General features: G+C 37.3%; 1 long non-coding RNA gene across 2 annotated transcripts in view; it reads left to right on the forward strand.

The window, feature by feature from the left end:
• LOC141971426 (uncharacterized) overlaps window positions 1–18,994 on the forward strand; it is a 243,196-nt gene extending 224,202 nt beyond the window's left edge. For both annotated transcript variants that reach the window (XR_012635278.1, XR_012635279.1), the window contains one exon: window positions 16,588–18,994. This is a non-coding gene — a long non-coding RNA (uncharacterized LOC141971426). The remainder of the gene's footprint in view (window positions 1–16,587) is intronic.
• The last annotated feature ends 506 nt before the right edge of the window (window positions 18,995–19,500 follow it).

Here is a 19,500-nt window from a genome sequence, read left to right on the forward strand (position 1 = left end):
CATAAAACCTCTATTCCCTGTATGGGGATGTTGCAGAATTCTCACTGTGATGTTGCTATTGCTGTCTCGTTTCAATCGCTATCAAGGCAGGTGAAACTCTATTTTCCCTTGAACTGCTGCCATGCTCTGAGGTCCCTCCTTTCTATTGATTCTTACCACTGATGTGGTTCTTTGACTTCCTTATTTTCATATGAAAGTGCAAAGAACTAGAGGTAAAAATGATCTATTATGCTTGCTGTGTCTGTAAAGGATCAGTCCATACTTGTGTTTGGTGTAAGCTAGTTTTGTATAAGTTAACCATTATCTTGAAAGAATGTTTCATTGTGAAAAATAATTCCTTGTTACATAAATAGAAATTCTTATTCTGATTTCCATTTCATTTCTCCTACAGATGACTCTGTATGGAAAAACTGTGCTTTTGCTGTGGATATAATGCCCAGCAAATACTTGTAGGCTGTTGTACAAGTACTTAAAATATTTACCTCTCTTGACACTTCTTCCCCAGTCTGTGTTGGCAAATGCCTAACCACTGCTCTTGTCTTTCTCTGAAATCTTTCCAGATAATCAAAGTGTTTCTGATAACGGGACAGCCAGAAAAGGATCACCTAGTGAAAGTTCATTTTACTGGTGCATCTCATTTTAGGCTAATTTCAGCTATGCCTCAGTAGCCATGGCAAACAAGAAAATATTCTCTTACAATGTGTTTGTCTATAGGTTAGATCAAGAAACAATATTTATATAGAAAAATTGTGTAGTGCAAGATACTTTTTTCAGAGTTTCTTGAGATATTATCAAACATATGTTTAATGAAAGTTCAAATATTCTTTAGTTGTGGTTAGATATGTTCAAATTACGTTTATATACCAAAACATGAAGTAGAATTGCGACATTCAGGACCCCATCAATTGATATGCTTTGTGTTAATTCCTGGTCAATGTTTCCTGTTTAGCTTATAAAGTGCATAATGGTGGTGTTCAAGCTGGCACTATCACTCTGCTTTTCCACCGATTCCCCATTCAGAGATGCTAAATGTTTGGTGGTCATTTATACTGTGGTTGGATAAAATTAGCTTCAATGCAGACTGCTTATGTACATACCTAAATTCAGTAAAAGGGTTTATGTCTCTGAAAGACTGCAAAAATTTCAATTTCATATATGGTTTGCATATGCTCACTTTAAAAATTACTAGTTACAGTCATTTATAATATTACCAATTTCAGTCTACTTTATTAATCTTCTGTAAAATAATGTATGATGGTTTTATTTCTAAAAATCCTAACTTCAGATTAATCAATGAGTCAATTTTTTATCTTAAGAGCAGACTACAACCTGGAAGAACTTAGAGTGAGAGGATTCCAGGACACACAGTCATGAACAGTAGTAATCATATCAAGACCTTAGATGAATGAATGTGGAGTGCCACTTGATACTTCATGGACTCTCCTTCCTTTTTTTTTTTTTTTTATTTTTTCTTCAAATGGATGCTGGTTTTACACAAAAACAAAATTCTGTATTTTTCTTTTTCAAAAAATGGTAGAAAAAATGGTAAAAAATGATATTAATAATGAACAGAATATTTTCATTGTTCATTTACCCTACTCATAATCTGGGAATACATGAGTATGAATACTAAGACAGTCCAAGAATAGTTTTCCCTGAAAATAAGGGGAAACTGTATACTGATGTAGTGTAACTTGCTGCACATTTATTGAGGGGTGAATGCCTGGTATTTAAAATTGAAAACCACTGCTATGAAATCACTAGCTAGAGTAGTGACAGGAGTGCGGAAGACAATTTTAAACAATTGAAATCTGTAAGAATTGATGGAGAAGTAAAAGTTCTAAACCTGTCGTCCTCATGTATTGTTTGCCTTACACTTTCTGATACTCAGTGAATAATGAAAATGCTTGTTGACTCATTTGCTGAGTTTTAAGAATGAAGCAAGTGTAATGACACTGTTGGCAGGCTGAAAACATACTCTGCTTCAACATGCTTTTGAAAAATTCTAATATCATCAAGACTTAATAGTGCCACTTTGCTATGGAAAAGGGTCATGTGTCACTTCTCTTGCAGGTGGATTTAGCAAAGCGATCTGCCACTTCTGCATTGGATTGAACTGCTTTATAAATCTGGGAGTTTACACATTTGTCTAGATCAGAGTTTGCAACCCAGGAAGGCCTAACTAAAATCCACAGAAAATTTTGGTAATTAATTTTTGATACAACTATGCTCATGGTGTCTGTACCTGTACAGAGATATGTTTCTGTCTAATAAAGGAAAAACTATAAGAATCTCTCAGTTGCTGGCTTATGGCTTTACAAAGAACTTTAATGCTCCAGTAGTGTAATATGGTATCATATTTGCTTAGCTTCCTGTATATATTAGTGGAGTAATTCTCTCTCTAAGATAGTCAGTATGTATTTTATGACACGTAGGGCATAATAGGTTTAAACTATATTTTATCAGACTCACCTAAAGAAAGTATCATCAAACTGGCTTTCCAAACTTCCCAGATGTAGTGAAATACCTGATTTCATCATTAGTAGTTGTATCAGAATTCTTCCCTCTTTTCAGATCTCCCAGGATGGATCCCAAAGGATCCCAGAATGGAGAGAGAAAACAAAAGCAATTATAAAAACCACATTACTGTTGGCTATCTCTTATTGTTGCTGGGTTTTGTTGGCTTTATCTCTTTGTCTTCTGGGCTACTTGCACTCAACAGACTTCAGGGCCTGTGTGTATGAAGTAGTCCACATATTGGTAACAACGGATTCCTTTTACCAGAGAATTTATGTTCAAAGGCAGTGAGGCTACCACTGCTCGTGCTGAACATAGCGTGGAATTTGACCTTTATAAAACAATTGCAAAGAGGCTTTGTAATCACTGTACTAATATCCATGGAAAACACAGGAGCTTGGAAACAGGGAAGTTTTACTGAGTATAGAAGAACAGCATGTTATACCATTACCTGTCCTATTGTACCCTCTGTCTTCCTTTAGTTCCTAAAAACATGTTACTACAATTCTGTGCTATTTCATTTTTCCCACCTGGCAACTCTCTTAGTAATATCCAAACCAGTTCTTTTTCCTTAGAGTCACCTTGTAGTCTTTTGTTAGAGGGATCGTCTGTACTTATCTAATTCAAAGGAAGACTGTTGGCATCCATTTATATGCAGTGTTAAAGACAGGATGTTGAGCAGGAGGCCCTTGGATCTAACCCATTATGGCCACGTTACGCTACATAACGGACTAAAATTTACATTCTTCCTATTGCTGGTTATCTTACAGGTATCTCTCCTACTGGCCTGGAAGCATATTTTTAAAGTGTAGTATTTTTTAAAGTATAGTGCAGCTTTTCCTTCTTCATGGAGAAAACAGGTGTCTTAAGAACTATTTACTCCATTTCCATGTGTTGCGTTCCTAAGCTGCAGTTTTGGACCCTGGGAGGGCAAGACCAAGGCTATACAGTAGGATTTCGTGCAGTAAAACTGTGCCTTTCAAGGTGACATTTCAACCTAATAATCAAAGATGAAGAAAATATGCTTTTATTCTCTGACACCTGCATCTCCTCAAGTCCATGCTGAAGGCCATATCCTCTCGAGGATGTGCAAATGAAGTGCTTCAAGATAGCATTTTATGTCAAATTTACTTTATTAACAAGGACGTTATGTTTTGGGGGCTATTTCAAAGGTAAATTAGTGTGGACTTGGAAAGGTTTTTTTCTGTATGTGCAATAATTCTCTAAGCTGCCCAGTTGCACACATTGCTGGTCTCTTTCAGCCAGCTGGTGGGTTCCCAGGCAGAGTCTGTTCCATGCACACGTCACGTGGATTTCCGATGCGCTTGCAAATATTGTAATCCCTAGAGAGACATGGTCCTTTTTGGTCTGAAATGCTCAGTCACTGTGATGAGATGTTCTGCTTAGGAATTCAGGGCACAACATAGACCTAGCTGTGGATCGTGCCATTCCACCTTTTTTTTTTCATAAGCAATGGATGTGATATGTTTCACAATGATATGTTTCGTCTTATGTTGTTGCTCTCAGATTGCACGTGTGAGAACACAGCATCTCAAAAATGATTTACAAACATGGATGCGGTGTCTGATGGCACTTTATTTGTGAAGCAAAAGGCATATGTTTGCCTTGTGGTGTGTGCCTGTAGATCAAAATCCAATGAAAATTTTACGGACTACATCAGTGGTAGGCATGTTACTTAGCAAAAAAAAAAAAAAAGCAAAATGCTGAATGCTATATGAAGATAACATACAATTTATTGATTCTCTCTATGTGGTTTATGGCTATAATGGACTTTATGAAAACCTTAAGCCAGTCTATTTTATCTTTGTAAATAATTGACTGAGAACACTTCTAAATGTTCTAAATGGGATAAGTGGAATGAGATACATGCAAGGAGAAGACTGTAAAAGTACTTATATGTATATGATACATTTAAGCCCTTTTTCGCAAAGTTCGAATAAACTTCTTCATAGTGTCTGAAAATTGGAGATCTAATTTTGGTTTTAAATCTGTTGTCACAACTATCCTCAGCTCTGCAGTAATTTGCATTTCAAGTGTGCTGGAATCTCTGAGTACCTCCTTTGTGTGTTGTATAATTACTGTTAATACCTGATTTCGCAGTTATTTATAGCCCTGATGTATTACTTGACTGTTGCTAGTACCTCATTTACTATTCTGACCACCTTGAACAGCCTTCTACACGATACTTCCTGGAGTGTCTAGTCTTTTATCCTCTGGCTGTATCTTCTAATTTCTCTCTGGCTGTAATACAGTCTCATATCTTTGCTTCAGACAGTATTTTTAATGTTGTACTGAAGGGTTCATCACTGATGCCAGGGAGTGTCGTAAGACTAGTGCACAGCATAAGGTGGGGACTCTCTTTGACTTTGAGAGGCCACAGTTCACACAACTCCTGGTTCCAACTAGGTATAGGGCCATTTATAGTCTGCCTAAGTTCAGGCTGCCACCGAAAGAAGCACTCATTTCCACCTGGCCTTTTGTGTTGGCACTTAGTTTATGTGGCTGTTTAACGAGCCAGACCAAGGACTGATCCAGCTGCAAACTAATCTTGCATTTCTTCTGCTTTGCTTTTTGGGTCAGTTCCATGATCTGCTTTACAGTGCAGCTGTAAGATGCAAGTGTCAGCACAAACAAGGTAGAGGAACAAATGACTGAGGTCAGAAAGGACCACCTCTTTTGGCAGATGTCCTGATTTATGCTACAGGTTGAAGGTCCTGGGTTGCACACTTGCTGAGAACTGGCAAATGGGAATTGCTGCCTTGCACAGGAGCAAGAGTCTGCCAAAAAGGTGATTGGCAACATCACTCATCTTTAAACGGCAGCAACTTCTGGCTCCCTGTTCAGTTTCTATTGACAAGCTCTGTCTTTAATACAGGAGACGTATGTGAAGTCTGGCACCCTAGCCTTAGAAAGTTGTTCATCCCTGATGCAAAGAACCTAGTGGTACAGGTTACATAAAGGACTCTCTGCAATGTAAACTGGCATAACTAAATGCCTTATAGAAGACAAGCATAATTACCCAAACCCCTAGGTAGAAGCACCCATAACATTTGCCAAACAAAAATGCAGATAATCAGAAGATCTGGCTTAGCACATTCTGAAATTGGTATGTTGGATCTAAAAATCTCTGATTCAGACTTTCTAGCTCGGTGAGTTGGATTTCCAGTTGGGAGATTCATTCAGCCAGGCTTAGGTTTTAAACCAGATATATAAAAAACACCAAAGCCTTTGCCTCAGGGTCTGCCATGGGAGTTACATTCCTGGATAAATCGCAATACCATCTGTACTGCCAACTGCGATGTGAGAGAGTTAAGTGAGGTTTTCTAAGCAACAAAAGGCACCTAACAAAATAGGTAATACCTCTCTCCTGGCTACTTTACTTTTCCTAGAATGTTCCAGGCCTCTGAAGTGTGTATTTCAGATTGTGACTCGAAGTTACCCAGATCTAACTTATCTGAAGCCCTAGGCAGACAGGTAGGCAGATGGGCCATAAATGGGCCATAAGTGATGTCTGAATTGGATAATAAATCCTAATCTGTTTATTTAAAATGGAGGCAAATAGTTTTGACGAGACAGAGTCTGAACTAGAGAGGACTGTTTGTGGCAAAATGAAGGAACAGTGGTGAATGGATGGTAAATTAAGTTTCTGCTGTTTAATTGTGCTGATGATTTTGGCAAAGTTGATCATGGGAGGCACCACAGAAGCTCAGTCATTGGGCAGCAGTGGCTTATGTTCTGTCAAAATTCACTCCCTTTTGTGATATATTAATTATCAGGCAAAAACACAAGCATAGCTAAGGGTAAATACATATCAGGAACTGAAGGGAGAAAGTTTTCCAGAAACATTGTAATTAAGTGTGAACTAGATACTTTTAATTTTCGAACGTTTACGTAAATCTATACATGTTAATGGACAGAAATGCATGTCTAAATAACCTGACGTTTACCCCGGAGTGATGTAGTAATTACCTGGTTATGAGCTGTGCATGTTAATTTTTGTAGATGATTTATCTGGTTTATCTGGCTTTTAAAGACATGATATTTTCCTTCTTTTTTATTTTTACTTTTTTAATGCTCCTATTTTCACAACAGAGCACAGATAGCATATTTAACATTGCATTCTTATAAGCGAAGGGGGGAAGTGCAGGCAAGAGTAGACAACAAGAAGCAGGAGCTGAAGGTGAGGAAGCTACTCAGTTAGTCTGTGAGGAGGAGATAATGGGCAATAACATGCAGCCAGCGCAGAGTGGCCAGAGTGGCAAGCAGGAAGGACACTTTTGTCAGCTATAACAGTAAGTATTAAGACAGGAAAAGAAGCGATTACAGTAACAAACCCTAATTGAACTTTGAAATACATCTTAATAATGTGCAGTAAAGGAACTGTATCTTTACTTAAGCAACTGAGACATGTTCTGGATGTGATCTGCTTACCTGCTTGAAGGGAAACATAAAGCCAATGACAAATTTTGGTTGATTTTGTAATTGAGAGCTCATGCTTATGAATTTGCAAATAGGACCTAGCATAGGGACTTTCAATGTAGCAAGTATTTTTATTAGTGAGGCCTGGGCTAGGCGTGAAACCCGTCCATTGTAAATGTAGTTGAGTGTCTGTTTTGTCTGAAAAGTCATCAAAGATACAGATTATATGAACCTTCAATATTCATTGTAATTTACCTCTGAAAGATTCAACTGGTTTGTTTTGTGATTGCTTTTCAAAAGGAAATGATGCATTGTAATCAATTTACTGATGTGCAGTTTTAAATGTCAGGGGCATTTTTGTTACTTAACTAGGAGACCCATGCAAGGGATGATTCAGACTTTTTGAAGTAAGGCTATTTTAGGGATTAATTTATAAGAAATTTCAGATTCAACATATCTAAGTACAGTATGTGCTTTCTTACTGTTTGCTTTTATTTTAATTAAAAGTCAAGCAGAACTTGCATTATTTTGTATTTTTGGTAATTTCATTCCATCACTATTTTTCTGATGATTCTTTTAAATGTAATAAGTACGCAAACTAATGACTGTGATCACTTTTGAGTATTGACACTGTGTTTGAAAGTTCTTGGGAAATAGCAAATGTTTATTTATTATCAAAATACATATTTGAATGTGTAATTCAATTAAAACGTCGTAATCATAAAATGTTTAAAGAAACAAACTGCTCTATGCGCTAATTTGAAAAAAAGAACTTTTTAAATGGAACTCCATGTAGCTTTTGTAGATACTTAGGCCTCTCTTCACTGTTGGTTGAGTTTATTTAAAGAGCTTTTCTAGTCACCTTTGAACCCAAATGATTTCTCCAGATGTACAGAAGTGAACAATGTAAAAATCTTGCTGCTTCAGCAGAACAGGATCCAGCTGGCAGGGAACTGGATCTGCAAGTCATTGGTTACAGCTGTGTTTCGATTTATGTGATGGTTGAAAAAATAAATTACTGGATTAAATGGCTAGAAAGAGGACTCTTTGTTTAGCCCTTGTGGGGGGACTGAAAGTGTTTATGGTGCTGTTTTCTACAGAGCCTTTGCAAAGTTAGCTGGACAAATAGACTTATTCAAAACTTCTCTGAAATGTTGCACATTCAGCTTTATTTCTTTACAGAAGAAACTGTATGTTTTTGTGTAATGCTGTCAGCCAGCAACCGTTTTTAAGGTCTCTTGGCCTTTGAGAGTGGCAGTAGCATTTTAGCAATGTCTTTTAGGCATTGCAGTTTATCAGTGGAAGGCAGTTTCCTTTAGTTAAAGGTTTTAAAATGCATTTCTTGGCATGAACACAAATACATGTGGGGACTCTGTCAAACTCATAACTTTTTAATGGGTTTAATATTTCAGCTTTGTATACCACTTACCTTTTGCTCTACATAATAATGCTGATGTAATTGTAAATTGGGTGCACAGTAATTTACAGAGCAGGCACAATGAAATCAGAAACTAAAGCCAAGTGTTTGGATTATCGTAGATCTTATTTTTATGTTTGAATGACAGTGATTATGTCTTATTACCTGATATCCTGATTCTGCAAAGATTTACATTTTAATTTCACCGAACAGTTCCACTGTCTTTACTAGGGCTGCATGGTACATTGCTTTGTTAGCTATTTTGCTAAAAAATGTGTTAATTTTTTTTAATTCTTTATAAGAGTATAGTCCTCTGAAATCCCATGAGCTGCCTTTTCTATTGAAGGTAGTGGGGGTTAAAAGAGTTGAGATGTAACTTCTTGCAGTGAAGTTCTGACTCTACAGAAATCACTGGGCATTTTGCCACTGACTTCTCTTAGGCTACAATTTCACCTTTAGAACTGGATTTCAATGCTTTTACATATAATAAATATCACAAGACCCACAAGTTATTTCTCTTAAGTAGTACAACTGCTTGTGAAGTGATAGGCTACCAAATGTGAACAAAATATTTGATAGTAGACCAACAGTAGTTTTAAAGGCTTCTTGCAGATGCTATGGAAAGATAAATAATAGCATATAACTTTCAGTCACAACAGACAGTGAGCATATAGTGCATTTTTTAAAGCTTTAGCTGGCTTTCAGCATAATAGTTTGCAAAGCCAGGAGCTTTTCAGCACTTATATCTGTTTATTCAGCAATATTTCTTAGCAATTATTTTAGGCTGACCATTTAGTTTCATTTTACAGTCATAAAGCAGTCAGTAGCTGTAGCCGAGTATCAGTTACATTCTATTTATTACAACATTTCTAAAACAGTGTATAAACATGAAAATTACGGTTGTGATTAGATTGTAATTGTTGTCTTATCAAGATCTAATTACTTTTCTAAAAACACTTTGCACAAATCATTTTCAAAGGATCACCTTTGTTAAAATCCTGCACAACACTGACCAAGGAGAGCTAAATACCAGAACAGGAGTTCTTTTCCAAGGCAAAAATGAAATCAAACAAGTTGGCCAAGTTCCATCATAAGCCACCCTCAGAAATACCAGAGAGAGGCTTAAAATATTTTAAATAGAATATTTACCCTTCCCCCTTTTTTATTGTCCCCAAGCAGCATTATTACATTAAGAGCCATGCGACAGAAAGTCATGGTGATGCAGAATAAATAACCATAATGTATCAAAAGCAGACAAAGGTGTGATTGATCTGTCTGGAATTGGCAGACTGTTTCGCTGTGTCAGGCTGTTTCTTTGATCAATGAAGGTATAGCCTCTGACCCTTAAAAAAAATCAATGAGATTGATTGAAACGAGAGAGAGAACTATGAGAATGCAGGATAGCTTTAACCTTCACTGTCTAGAAAATAGGCATTGAACCTGCTATTTTGTGTTTTCTTATTAAAATACTTTGCTTTTCCCCAGCCTACTTTTGAAACCTCTTAAAACAAGGCTGTAGAAATGGTGTGTCCAAATGTTTCTCACAAACGTTTATCTTCAAATCACACTGTTAAGAAAATAGGAGGGTTTTTTTCTATAGCAGAAATCTGTACATTCTGTTACTGTTTGCAGTATGTACAGAATGCCTTTAATTTCCTTTCATAAACTCTGATTCTTATTTGGCATATACCTGTCAGAAATTGGTACTCAGAAATATAGATCAGATCATTTCAGAGACACTATCCATCTAAATAAAATTACTTGAATTGGCCTATTTTCAGGATCAGGCCCACTGATGACTAGAACGATAGTGTGAAACCAGCATGGAGGGGTGACTTCTGAGAATAAACAACATATTTTGGTGATCTTGTTCCACGTAATCTTGTGTTTTTATCGATTTATATATATCTTCAGATACGTCTACCCAATTAGCAAGGAAAGAGTAAAAATGTCATAGTGGAAAATTTATGAAGCGGGATTTTTAAAATAGTGCTTGGCACTTTACATCTTTCTTATTGAACAGACTGCAAATGCAAACTAGTCAAAAACAGTTTTATGACAAGTTGGAATTTCATTTTAGTACCAGGCCTTTTCTTCACAATGTGCTGATGCTGTATTAAGCAGTAACAGAAAGCAATTAGTGAAGTATGAAAAGTGTTCATAAATAGAAAAGCTAATTCATTCATTATTTCATGCTTTTGAATCTCAAGAAAACATAGGTCAAAAAAAAAAAATAGTGGCTAGTTTTCACAAATAATTACTTTTTTAATTGAAAATGTCAGTGAAATCAAGGTCTATTGAATAGTATTCATATAGTTCCAAAGTAATTCAGACTGCAATAATTTCTGCTGTCATATGTCTGTGTTTTAATAAAGGGCAGGTAAATTGACAAGTCAGCAAGGAGACGGTATAATAGCATTTCTCAAGTAAGAAGGAGCTTGCATAGGGAGGGAAAGATATTGCTGTTTCTCTATTTTTATTTGTGTAATTTCCTTTCTCTAATAGGTTGTGTAGGCTATATATATTTTTTAATACTTCACAAGCAAGTGGAAATTTCAGCTAAGTTATGGAAGGGACTGTTTGTAAAAAATGAGGCCAAGTCTGGGTGTAGCATTTCTAAACAAGAAAATAAAGGTTAGATTTCTCTGATAGATCTGGGACTAGATAGCTGTGGGATTTTTCTGGTCTGTCCATTTGCTGTTCGTTGGTCACTCTAAGAATCTCCTTCTTCTAAGTCATTTAAATGCTACATTAAAGGAAGCTAAACCTTTTCTTTTAATGGGTATCTCTTTCATGTGCACAGTGATGAAGAAAATTTTGCTCCTAGAAAATGAAGAGGGATGAGGGTGTTGCCTCCCAGTTGGAGTGCACTGAGAATATGAAGATAAGAACTGCAAAGTCAGAACACTTGATATTAATGCATATCTCCCTTCATGTTAGACACATTTTGATTTTGCTCCAATAGGATCTACTTCACTTCTTGTAGTTGCATTCTCTTAACATTATTTGGTATTCCAGAGAATCTTTATCTTTCACACAAAGTTTGTATTAATACTGCAAATTGCCTTATTCTTGCTGTCTAAGAAACAAAAGGCCCATCCTGTATTTGAAGATTTTGATATCTGACATCCACGTCCAGCCTCACCTCTCCTCCCTCTCTGTCCATAACTAATAATCCAGGAAACACCTTTTTAATTTTTTTTAATTTATTTTATTTTTTATTATTATTATTTTTTGGGTTTGGATGGTTTCAGCAATGGCTGCTACTCTCGTTCTGTTCATGTGCACAAACTGCATCTTCCCAGTGTGGATGTGAATGCTGTCCCCTTGTGGATGATGCTCACAGTCTTAACTGCTACCTGAAAAACTGAGCAGTACCCTTCATCCAGTTTAAGGTAGTGTCTGGTGCACTGCATTCATTTAGCTTTACTAAAAGACAGAATTAAGATTCTTTTTGTATCTCATCCCACTGTCAGCTAAATCTTTCCCAGAAAAGATGCAAAGCTGAGGTAATTTTTTTCCATCTGTGAGGGGTCAGTTACTGCAACAAATTCCTGGCTGGAATATAAGCACCTATGCTAGCAGCTGAATAATTCTGTAACTGACTTTTTACATTTGTACTAATGAAAACAGCTGGGTCATTAAATCCAGCAATCGATCTCCAATTATAACCTCTCTTGGATAGCACAGCGCTCTGCCCTGGCAGGTACCCTCCCCACAGAGAGATCCCCAGCCTCTGCCTCTGCTGTGAAGCACCATTTGCTGCCCTTGTCCCATACCCACTCCTAAAACCTCTAGGAGCACAAATTCCTCCCCAAAATATCATTGACATGGCACAGGGGATAGTTCTGCAATTTGCCATTCACAGCGTTGCATGGATTAAGGCTGTGCGTACGGTCTCTTCAGCTGAAAAGCAGATCTATGGTTAAAAAAAAGGTGTGGTTCTGCTTGGAAACAGAGGCAGTGTGTACAGACAGTGATGTAACTGTAAATATAATGGGTTTTTCTTTCACTATTATTATTTGAGTCTATCAGCAGAATAGATTAAATTTAAGAGATCAAAATTCTTCATACCTGCTACCCAGATTCTTTCTTTCCTCCTGAGAAACTGAGAAAAGGATATGTGACACTTGCTGGAGCATTTTTATGAAAAGCTTTCTGATCTTTTCAGGACCTGCACAGGAATAAAAAAAAGTTAAATAGATGACATTTAATCTTCATACAGCGAATAATAATTACAAGCAAGTTTTTAAAGTGGTTCTGCTCGTATTCAAATCCGATGCTTCTTTTCTCCTTGCATTGCATGAGGATTTACTGTACTGTGGATGCAAAACATAAATGATGGGGCAATTCTCTGAAATTCAGACATATATACAAAAATGTCTTTCCAACTTTTTCACACTTACCCTCAAACTGGAAATGGATTTTCCTACTGGTTGATTAACCAGAAATTAGTTGTTCCTAACTAGGTTTGAGGGGAGAAGTGTCCTGTAATATTGGATTAGTGAAAGGAGTGAAGAGCTTCGGTTTAATTCAACTAGTCTTCTATTTTTAATCTCCAAGGAAACAGCTGAGTTGAATGTTAATTAAACAGCAGTCTTTGATCCACCCAGCCACTCCCAGAGGCATAATAATAATATATAAGTGCACACACAGCAAATATATAATAGGTATATTTAAAGGAGTGCATCTAACCTTGCCATATTCACATTTAAAATGTTTCTTGCTGACCCATTCTTATATTATTTAAATAGGGAAAGGGAAAAAGAGGGGAAAATGCTAAGTTAAACTCTGATGATCTGAAAGGTAGGGCAGCAGAGTAAGCATGAGTTCCTATTTCGAGGATGTATAAGGGTTAATGATTAGAAGAGTAGAATCAGGAAAGACCTTAAGCCCAGATCTATGACAGTGGTAATTGAGCTGATTGATTACGACATCTCGTTTCAGACGACTATTGATTTAATCTAGTCTGCAGTCCCATTGGCCCCAGAGGTGCTCCCGAGTGAAGCTCAGCACTTGAACCTGGGTACTCTTCCCTACTCACAGTCTGGATATAAATTTCCAGGATCTGCAGCCATTTATAATTTTCCTCATCTTCATGCTTTTATTCAAAAGCTTCTAATTTTGTCAGGCTAATGTTTTTAACCATTGAGTGAGCAGACGTAGGGAAAATGAAATGGCACAGACTGAAAAGGGTGGGTTTTTTTTTTAAAAAAAAAAAGCAAGACAGAGAGCTGGGGCTATGTGGCTAGTATTTGCATCTGTTGTTTCTGATTCGCAGAGCTAGCAAAGGCTGCTTTTGGAGGCAGTCCACAAAGCTGGGCTATCAGTAGGCAGTTTGCTGTACGCGCACGTTCAATTATTAAAATAGTAGACTTTTTTTTCTGTCTGATAGCCATAGCGAGGTCATGACATTAATTTATCCAGGGTATTGTGGGTAACTATACAGAAAAAAAGCATAAAGGGCACAGATGCTGGAGCAGCAAAAAATGGATGGGTCTGAGCAAAAGGAGATTAAGAGGCGATGACCAATCTAATGTACGTATAGCAGTAAGAAGCTGGCATCCGTCACAGGCTATTGATGGCAATAAGTATTTTAAGCCATGCTGTGCATGTGTTAATTTTTTTTCTCCTACCTCAGTAAATGCTAAGCTGAATGCTGTATTCCTGTATTTTCTCAGTTTCCCAAATCTGATTTGGTTCTTGTTTTTGTTGTCTCATGCTTGGCGTTCACTGCTCGCTCTCTGTCTCTGTCTGTGGGTGTGTGTCTGTCTCCATCTCTCCCTCTCTCTGAGATTACAAACTTAACTGTTTCCTAATTGTCTACTTTTCCTAAGAAATTAATTACCATCACGACAACCGGTCATAAGCGTGTACTAACTGGGTTTAGGGCGTGTACCCCAGCGTTCTGGCTTCCTTTCTTTACTTCGGGGCTGCACAGTGTTTTCTTTTGGACCTTTCCTGTGAGTGGATGCCCTTCACGTTTGCTGCCACCATAAGGTTGCCAAGCGGCTACCTGAGCTGGGACTGCGGTGTAGCACTGCATCCTGGGACCTCCCTGCCCGGTTACGCCGAGAGGCACCAGGCAGCTTTGAGAATTGGCTGGCGAATTGCGTATCACCTGTCCCCCCCCTCTGGTAAATAATTTTTATACCGCGAATCACAGTGGTGTGGTATTGTCTGGAAAAATAATTTCCAAATACTGTTGGCGTAAAAAGGGAAAAGCCGAAAGATTGTCAACACCGTAAGTCATTAAATTCCCTTGCCTTAAGAACAAAGGAACAAGGTAAAAATGCACACAATAATTATGCTCTGTGGATTTTCATAGCCTGTCAGACAACTTGTGCCTGTGTTTCAGTTAACAGCCTTTGTGCTTTGTTTAGTGTTGTGTATTTTATATACGCGTCTTGAGTTTCTCTGTGTATGTGTGTGTGTATTTGATGTACGTGTATGTGCGCAGACTGCTCTACCAACACGGAGCAAATACCATACAGATAAATACACAAGTGTAGCTCAAACATGCATTTTCAGTACTCGGTGTGGTGGTGCGGATGTATTGCCATTGTTCTCTCACAGTGCTCCCTCTGACGCAATCAGCTTCTACTTTTTATTTTGTTTTAATTAAGAAATCTAAAATTAAAAAAAAAAAAAAAAAGAGAGAGAGAGAGAGAAAGGAAATTACTTGGTCCAGTTAAATACTGATTGAAGTCCAGAAACTCACGATTTCAGCACAGTGAATGGTGACTCAGACTCTGGCAGTGTTTTGGCTATGAGACAATTCCTACTTATAAAGAGCACAATGAATGGGGGGAAAAAGAAAGATAGCATTAATTTTGAGGAAGATTAATATTAGTCTTTTTAATGTTCATAATTTTCTGAATAAATGAATCCTTGTAGCTTTTGAGAGCTAGTGTGTCCTTCCCACTGGTATTTATTCGAGCAAAGGAAAAAATGAAGAAGGCGTAGAATAAACTCCTAAGACTGTTCAAGAATTACTGGCATTATTTCTCTCTACATCACGTGTGAGCCTGGGTTGCCTGCTATTCCTGAGGCAGAGGATCGAGGATGAAAGTCTGTGTGTCAGAGCCTGTTTTCACAACTGCATTTGGAGATCTGTCTTATTGATTAGGAAAAAAGGGGGTGGGAATAGGAGTGTGAGGTGAGGGGAGGACCGACTGACTACTGGCTTATTGCAGCTCAAGACATTTTCTTCCGGAAAGATGTCAAACAACTGAGACACAGCAACAGAGGAAGTAGAAAGGTGGAAAAATAAGAAGAGGGACCCTTTGGAAGAAATGAAGGCATTCCTTATGAGAGCCTTGAGGCTTTTTTTTCTTCTAACATCTGACCCACAAGGGCTAGAGTGACAGCGTCATGCAAATGCTGCAGTCCAGCAGGTCTGAGAGAGGGTGGATGCTAGAGAGTGAGTTAATGTTAATGATGAGTGCAGTGAAAATACCAGCCGATACCACCCCCTCCACACACAACTGCTCTGAGTCAGCATCCGCTGCTTTGCCTTGCCTTTTTGTGCGTGTGTGTGTGTATGTGCGCGCGCATGTGTATGTGTGTGTGTGTGCGTGTGTGTGCTAGTGACTGTGTGTGTGCATGGAAGGTAAAGCCAGTCAGTCAGTGAGAAGCAAAGGTACGTTTGAGAGCAACTAAAATCTGACTGATTTCCATCTTCAGAGCATCAGATGTATTCCCTAAAGAGGATGGGTCTATGCGATGGGGGTGGTATAATTATGTTAATGTCATATTTATAGAGGGGAGAGATTTTTCATTCTAATTATTGATTTGAAAGCTGTGGTCAAAATTGTTTGTTAACTCATGATCAGCTTTAAAAAAAGAAATGGAATGAAATCTAGGGACTGCTATACATATATATAATCTCATATATTTTGTTTCGTTTAACTATTTTGTGTCTGAGGCATAACTGATTGAATGGTGCACAGTGACAAAGAAACGGCTCTTATATAATGTTGCATTATATCATCAGATGAAATAATATTTTAAATAATCCAAAATGTTCTGAAATCTAAAGTATCATTCTGGAGGGGAGGGTGAAGGGCAGGGATGGGGGTGGGGGGCGCTGGCAAATCTTTTCTTCAGCAGAGCGCTCTGTACAGCTTTCTTGTAAATGGATGATTCACCTGTTCGACCAGCAGAGATTCTAATTCTTCCCCCCCTCTTCTCTTTTTTTTCCCTTTTTAAAGCTGAACGGCTTCCCGAAGAGCACTGAGTTTTCTATGCCAGATTCTGCTCCAGTGGCTAGGACCTTTATGGCTGCTGTTTCTTTTGCTCTGGGCTCTGATGGAGGAAAAAAAAAAAAAAAAAAAGCCACGGTGGATCCCGTCCCTAAAGTAGAAATTTTCTTTTTCATTCTGCAAACAAGGCTAAAGATCGGAGGAGAATGAATGCGAAAGTAATTCGGGATTGTGGTCGTGCCATTAAAAGTGTTCGGCTTCAGAATGAAATTATTTGGGAAATCTGAGCATTTCTTCTTACTGTATCGACAGTATTTGAAAGTTATGTGTGCTTTGAGTAATCTGGTTCAAGTGACAACAATCTTTGCATGTCAATGTTTTCTACAGCTTATGGAGCAAAAGCTAGTTTTGCCACTGGAAAGGAAGAAGCTTTTGCTAGCAGCCTGTAGAAGGATTAAATGTTGAACGTGGGGAAGAGGCAAAAAGTGAATACACGCCCAAAGGTTATCATTGCATCGTGATGGGTTTAAAGTACTCTAACCCAGGGCCCACCTGAACAGTAGGACTAAAAGTATAATGGGGAAATATTTCAATTAGAAGCCCCTTAACAAGCATTTAATCCTTCTTTCAGGCATTAAGGGAAATAGCATAAAATTGTTATTGTACCAATCTGCTGGAAGCAGATTTTAACCCATTTTTAGACGCTTCCCTCTGATGCATTATAATATGGCTACTTGCGGGACGAGGCAGTGAAAATTTTTTTCCTGTATTCTGTTTTTTCTTTTCAAAAGTTAAGGACTATGCTCTTAAGAAAAGTCTGTTCAGTCAGCTGATACATTGTTTGAATGTATGTATGCGTCTTGCCTGCTTATTTGATCTTTTCTGCCCCCTACTTGAAACTGTGGTTTGTTTATCTGGGGGGAAGGAGGGGTTGTTAATTTGAGGGGGATGTTGTTTTTTGGGTTGGTTTTGGTTTTGGTTGGGTTTTTTTTAACAATAGCAGTGGAAGTTTTACTGGCAGTGATTATGACTACTAAGCAATTCAGTTTATTTGAAGACGAATTCTACTGGATCATATCGGACTTTTCCTAGTCCCTGAGACCCTAACTTGTGAGGTTTTTTAGCAACAATCACAAGTCAGGCTCTTGGGACCTAGGCGGAGGGGAACCAGCAGCTTTGGACTGTGATTGTGTCTCTGCAGAATTTAGAGAACCAAAGGAGCTTTCCTTGTCTGGAAGGGAAAAAAAGAAAATATACCTATTACAAATGTTAAGTAGCAGAACTGTTCCTAAAAGAACTGTTATCCATTGTGAACATTAGGCTTTTACATATTTGTGTGTTTAGAAAGCTAGACTAGATGCCATGTAACATTTAGAATTAAAATTTAACCTGAATACCAGTTTGCACCTCAAAAAAAAAAAACAAAAACAAACACCCCAACTCAAAACAGATACTAAAATATACAAAAGGCTTTCAACCATAATATTATTATTATTGTAGACAATTCTGATAGGTAATTACCACAAAGTATATTTTCAGCTGTATTGTTACATCACTGATTAACTTTTAAAATCTAAAGCATAAACACTGATGTTGAGGCCTAGAAAACATTCATTCTATTGTTTGAATAATGATTTCAGTCTACGGGAAAACTGTTGCTACCTTTTCCTGTAAAATGGGACAGAGATTATCTTGTAGTTACTTGCCATCATTTTTCTTTGTCTAAGTGAGAACACAATATGGCATTTAAATTATTCTCTCATTTAATTTACATTTTAATCTGATAGAGAATATTGGTGTAAAAATCATACTACAACATTAAAACCACTTTGCACACAGAATCACATTTCTTGTACCTGTTCAATTTAAACTGAGTCGGCAATACTCTAAGTACCTGACTTCTAGCTTCTCCATCACTTTTTGCATTTTCTCCCCCTCTGACAAAAAAAAAGAATGAGCTTTAGGTTGTCCCTCATGTGTTAAGTACTTCACTGACTTTGCATAAGAAGATTCACAAGCACACAAGTTATTCTCCACTGTTCATTAGTCCTGAACTTCTGATCTACAACATACAATTTTATTTGTATTTCTTAATATTTTATAGATGGGTTAGTTCTGAGTCATTTTTCTGTTTCTTGTGTCTAACCCAAGATGCTGCAGGACCTTGCTGATACATCAGACTTCACTGAGACAAAGGCTTCACACAGATCAGGCATCTAAAATATTTGTTCATTTCAGAAGTGGTATTTTGGCTGCAGTATATTTTTTCCACTTGTGTGGGAGGAATTGTGTTTTATTGTAAGCATCAACACTATTGTTAAAATAAATTGTTCTTATCTGTTAGTATAATACTTTTTCTTGTTGTCTTGTTTTCTTAAGAGACAGAAACTATGCACTGTACATAGTTTTCAAGTTGCTCAAGGTATAATTAGTCTTTATATAGTCATAAAAATATTGCCTTAGCAATTACAATGATGATACAGTTCCTGTAAATATTCAATTATTTTCTTCGTAAACTGTCAATCCCACATGCTAAGAACATTCAAAAGAGCTACTTGCTAATATTCAGACACAGAGGTAATTTTTCAGCACAGATGTGTTATTCAATATCCTTGACTTCTATTTTGGCAATATTAGAAAAGTAGATCTGAGTCTGTATAGAAAAGAAGAATGTACCTAGCTAGGTGCTACACTCATGAAGCACTTCAGTATCAACTGACATGTATTATGTACAATGGTTTTCAGTACTGAAAATTGTCTATTTAAGATACTGGTCAGGCGAACAGGTATTCTGTTCATCCAAGCTATATAATGAGATAAAACTATATTGTGTGTAGGTATATACATGTCAATATACAATTTAAATTATGCATAGTATTTATCAAAATAAAAATCCTTATAAACATATCTATATGATGCACA

The sequence above is a fragment of the Athene noctua genome, chromosome 1 (assembly GCF_965140245.1).
Source record: "Athene noctua chromosome 1, bAthNoc1.hap1.1, whole genome shotgun sequence".
NCBI classification, from domain to species: Eukaryota; Metazoa; Chordata; class Aves; order Strigiformes; family Strigidae; genus Athene; species Athene noctua.